This window comes from Bison bison, unplaced genomic scaffold (assembly GCF_000754665.1).
Source record: "Bison bison bison isolate TAMUID 2011002044 unplaced genomic scaffold, Bison_UMD1.0 scf7180017860731, whole genome shotgun sequence".
Taxonomy (NCBI): Eukaryota; Metazoa; Chordata; class Mammalia; order Artiodactyla; family Bovidae; genus Bison; species Bison bison.
The window spans coordinates 107,184-112,531 of NW_011491303.1; the positions used below are offsets into that span (position 1 = coordinate 107,184).

A 5,348-nucleotide genomic window follows, 5' to 3' on the forward strand; every position below is an offset into this window, starting at 1 on the left:
AGACCTTGCTTCTATCACCAGTCACATCCACAGCTGGGTATTGTTTTTGCTCTGGCTCCATCCCTTCATTCTTTTTGGAGTTATTTCTCCACTGATCTCCAGTAGCATACTGGGCACCTACTGACCTGGGGAGTTTCTCTTTCAGTACCCTATCATTTTGCCTTTTCATACTGTTCATGGGGTTCTCAAGGCAAGAATACTGAAGCGGTTTGCCATTTCCTTCTCCAGTGGGCCACATTCTGTCAAATCTCTCCACCATGACCCGCCTGAATTTAGGTAGCATAAGTTACTGATTTCCAGAGTTAGGAATTTAAGACTCCTGCCCTGCTCTGGAGCTGTTTAAAGTTGAACTTCAGATCTCTACACTATTATACACTTGTTAGCCTTTGACACTTTAAAGTCAGAAACTGTAGTGTCATTTTACTCTGCAGTCATGATAAGATCTGTGATGTATGGTATTATTAATAACCACACTTATACAATTCTGATATATAAGTCAATATGTCATCATGAGAGACTTTTGAGAGTCCCTTGGACTATAAAGAGATCAAATCAGTCTATCCTAAAGGAAATAAACCCTGAATATTCATTGGAAGGATTGATGCTGAAGCTGACGCGCCAGCATCAATTTGGCCATTTGATGTGAAGAGCCAACTCATAGGAAAAGACCTTTATGCTGGAAAAGATTGAAGGAAAAAGGAGAAGAGGGCTGTGGAGGGTGAGATGGTTAGAGAGCATCAGCGTTTCGAAGGACATGATCTTGAGCAAACTCCAAGTGATAATGAAGGATAGGGAAGCCTGGCATGCTGCAGTTCATGGGGGTCACAGAGTCAGACACGACTTAGCAACTGAACAACAACATGTAATCATGCACAATTAATGTACTTGTACTAAATACAAATACTGAATATAAGCTGTATATCAGATGCTTTTTGTAATGGTTAGCTCTGGAAATTTGTGTTTAATATTGATGCTGACAACAGTGGGCTTGGCAGCAACAAGGGTTCAGTTAGTCCTTCCCCAAGAGGGTGTTAAAGTATTAGGTAAAAAAAAAGAAACCTTGCTGTGCAAGTAAGGTATGAAAGAAAATCACAGAAGTGTGGGAGAGAGAGTGAAAGGCAGGAGTCTCCAGTCAGTTGTTTGGACAGGACCGGCAGTTTCCCTTAAACTCCTGGGTTTTGGTACCAAATGATCTCAGAGGGAGAGCAGTGAGCAGTCCTGAAAAGAGATCTTAGTTTCCTGTCCAGAAATTAAACCTGGGGAACCTGGATGAAAAATGAAAGTTCTAGCCACTAGACCACTGGGGGCTAGAAGCTAGAAGCAAAGTGGTCCTGGGTCTTGCTCCTGTTTGAAAGCATGAGTGTTTTAAGGAGGCAAAAACTGTAAAAACAGGTCCAAAGTTTATTATTAGAGACACAGCGCAATGTATGGGAGAGCACACAGGAAAACAGCTTCTACCTAACTGGCTTAGATAGAAGACTAACTTAGAAAACTAGCTTCTATCTAACTCAGAAGCTAGGCAGAGATACACACCTGGAGAGGAATGCAGGCATCCTGAGTGTGGAGGAGCTCAGTAAGGAGGTGATGTAAACCACTTATATAGGACAGTCCTTCTGGGTCTTCGTTACCTTTGGCCAATTATCTTGCTCCTCTCTTCACATCTGACTGGTCCACGGATCCTCTCCAAGATGTGTGCACATTTTTCTAAGATGGATCCCACCGCAAAGGCCTATGAGTGTGTGTCCACACTTATTATGAAATGGGGCCCACTTCCTTTTCGACCCCCAAGAAGCCCTTCCTGCATGTGTATAGACAGGAAGTCTTCCTTGACCTTAGGAGCGGGCAGCTTATCTCTTTAGCAGAGCTCAACTTTTAGCTTTGTCCTTGGAGTGTCTGGATGAGAACAAAGGCTCTGTTTTATTCCACTTGACAAACACCAAGTGTCTGGACCAGAGGCCCACTGTCTCCTACCTCAGTGTGAGTTAATAAGGTAAGGAGTGGAGGTCTTGAACATGCTAAAAAATGCCTACTTCATTTTATTTCAAATATGGGGATGGTGTAGGGTACAGCAACTAATATTGCTTGTTTGTTCCACCACCAGTCACCAACAACAGAGCCCCTATTCCTCCTCTCGAACAGAAACATGATTTCACTCACATAACCTTTTCTATACTGCCTTGGCTTTGCAAGAGGTGGACCCTATCTCAGCTGCAGAGGCAGAGTTATCATTGATCTAACTGATCACAGTGGTCACATTCTTGGCAGTACTTGGATTAGGTAAGAATGTGTGATACAAATCTAGCCAATGTGAGGGGGAAATCCACTAAGGAATGTATAAAAGAAGTTCTTAACAAGAGATACAATAAAGAAGTCTACTTATTTTCCTGGAGTTTATCTTGATATTGTGAGAGTCAGAGGTACTACAAGGAAACCAGCTGGTGTGTAAGATCCATATAGTGAGAATGACATAATGCAAAGACTCGATCATTCAAAAAGTCTTGGTTCTGAATAACATCATAGAGTTGTTATTAATGAGGCTCATAGCCTCCCTACCTTCTTGACTTGTCATGTATGATAGAAAATCCATTGTAAGTCAGTTGAATGCTGTCGTTCGAATAATTGTAGAGCTATTACTGAAAGTGTCCTTTATAGGGGAGGAATCTTTGGGCTAGATGTCTTATAGTTCTGTAAGAATTGTGTTCTAAGTCCTCCTAATCACTGGCATTATGAAAAACTCGAAACAAGCTACATAAATGATATTAAAAATATTGGTCTGGTGCGCCCTTGGTTCACTAAGTTTTTTCATTGCTATCAGCAGACTCTGCATTCTCTTCACTTAGAAGGCCTACTTCTCAGCCACTAGCTCCAGCCCAGTCCTACTGTCTGATTGTCACTGGCTTCAGACTTAATGGACACATGCCCAGCCTCCACCCCTGAGTACATAAACAGACACCATGAGCCTCAAAACATATTCAGGAAACTAGAATTCGGCTGCTGTACATAGCATGCCTTTGCTCTTCCATTTAAACATCTGGGTTGAGGTAGCATGGAATGCTTGTGATGCCTACCTGTACCATAAACTGTTTTCCTGATGTTTACAGGCATTTTTCTCAACTCTTCATTCATGCATGCAGACTTTTAATGTAAAATTAGTCATTGTAGATACGGAGCATGCTGGCCTTAAGAAATATACAATTGAGTGGAGAGGACCACTGAGCAAACAGCTGTCCACAAGAATGTGATAAATGCCGAAATGAGGAGTGTGCTCTGCACCCTAGGCGAACAAGGAAAGAGCACGATCCAAACGGGGGGAAGAATTAAGAACTCGATTAGGTTTGCGAATATTTCTGTTAGTTTGTTTGTTTACTCTGGTCCCTATTTCCCGGTTTCCTTCCGTTCTCATTAGCAAAGTCCTAAGAACTCCATCATTTGTTCCTTCCAGGCCCTTCACCAGGAGGTCAAGGACTTTAGGCTGGCAGGTTATTGCTATAATGAGACTTCAAAGTAGACCGTAAATCTTTATATCGTCTCATCTGGGAAAGTAGAGGGCAGACAAATCAAAAGAAGAGCGAGTGTACATCGGCTACATCCAGAAATTCCATGATATGAAAGTGCAAAAACATCTTAAAGGCTAATTAATGATGGTTTAAAGAGCACCCACACCGATAGGGCCAGTGGCGCAATGGATAACGCGTCTGACTACGGATCAGAAGATTCCAGGTTCGACTCCTGGCTGGCTCGAGGTCTCCTCTCCCCTCTTTAGGGGGATGGTAGGGTGGTGTGTTTTTACAACCCACCTGAGACTCTCAGTATGAAGAAGTCCTCTTAAAACCTTTATTGTTACGATCATCACAAAGAATGGAGGGAAGATGACCGGGGCGGGGCTAGAAAAGATACACAAAAGAATAAGACAGTAATCTTGCACATCAACTAATATCTTTTGTACTATCGCCTGTTGCATGGAAAACTCTACCTTTTGAGAACGCTTGCCTCTTGAGAATATAGTGCTCTCTAGAGAACAGAATCTTCGACGAATCCTGCTAAAATTTCTCCAGCGTTCAGCTGTCCGAGTCCACACCGAAACAAGCAACAGCGATGTCATAAACAACAAAGAGAACCGTAAGTAGGGAAGGCAGAACGCGTGGGAATCAGCGGTCAGGTCTTAGAAGAACCTCGAGTGAGGAAAAGCACTTCGTAAGCGTTCAGATCTTCACACAGTAAACAAGGACGATGTGGATCTTGTATCTATCAAGGATTGGGAGATGCGAATGGGATCTGCTGGGAGGAGCTGCCAGCATGTTTCCCTGCCCTGCAGGTGTCTGCAGAACATCAACCCAATACCGCGCTTCAAACGCATCAAGCGCAGTCCGGGGTCGGCGACTCAAAGTTGAGAAGTCCCTTCGGTCGCTGCCCTCGAGAAGTGACTCCTCGTGAGGGTCGAGGACGCTCAAGCAGCCGGGTCAGCTAACAGAAGGGAGTAAATGGACGGATTTTTCTATCATTGTCTACTGAGATCCATGCTGAAAGAGCACTGGAGGCGGCTGAAAGAATTCGAGGACAGACAAGAAGAGAAACGAGAACAAAGAAGAGAAAGAGAGTGGGAAGAATGGCTCCTTTCATCCTGGCTGCATTGTTGCCTTTTAGGATACTGTAGATCAAACTTCTTCTTTTAAAGCCTGGAATAGGAGGTACATTTCTTGAGTCAAAAGACAGATACCACCAATACCACTGCCCAGGTTGCTGAGCCAAAGTGTGCCGGGCAGGAGGAAAGTCTTGAAGAATTTGCATTCTCATTCCCTTCCTGCTTTCATACTCATCAGTACCGACCCCTCCCTCTGCCGAGCCACCCGTTGTAGTTATGCTTCACTTTGTTCAGGGGACTTCTAACAAGGTAATAGCTATCTTGATTATCCAGATTACTAACCAAGTTGTTGTATCCAAACGCTCCGGGAGGCAAACTCATTCAGAAGGACAGCGTGAATAGTGGAGTGCAGTTTATTACACCGGCGGGTCCAAGGCAGAGTTTCCTCTTTAGCCAGGGACCCCTACCGATTTTTGTTACAACCTTTTCTACCTAAAGTGTATGTGCCCAAGCCCACATCCCCAAATTTCTTAAGTCTGCTCTGGAAAATGTTAGAGATACAATCAGGTTACAGCCTGATTCACAATCAGATAATTCACAATCTGAAGGTCACCTAGTCATGCAGAGTAGTCCGCATCAATGGGCACTGCAAAGATTACAGAGGTAATTGATTACATAGTGGTTTATTACACTCTTCCTGGCTCCAGGGAGTCTAGGTGCGAGCTCTGCCTGGTTGGGTGTTTGTCCCTTGGTGGTGGTGGGCGGG

At 43.9% G+C, this 5,348-nt stretch overlaps 1 non-coding gene across 1 annotated transcript; it reads left to right on the forward strand.

Moving 5' to 3' along the window:
- The first annotated feature begins 3,668 nt into the window (after positions 1 to 3,668).
- Positions 3,669 to 3,741, forward strand: TRNAR-ACG. Its single transcript has one exon. It is a non-coding gene; the product is annotated as a tRNA-Arg (tRNA).
- Positions 3,742 to 5,348: the final 1,607 nt, after the last annotated feature.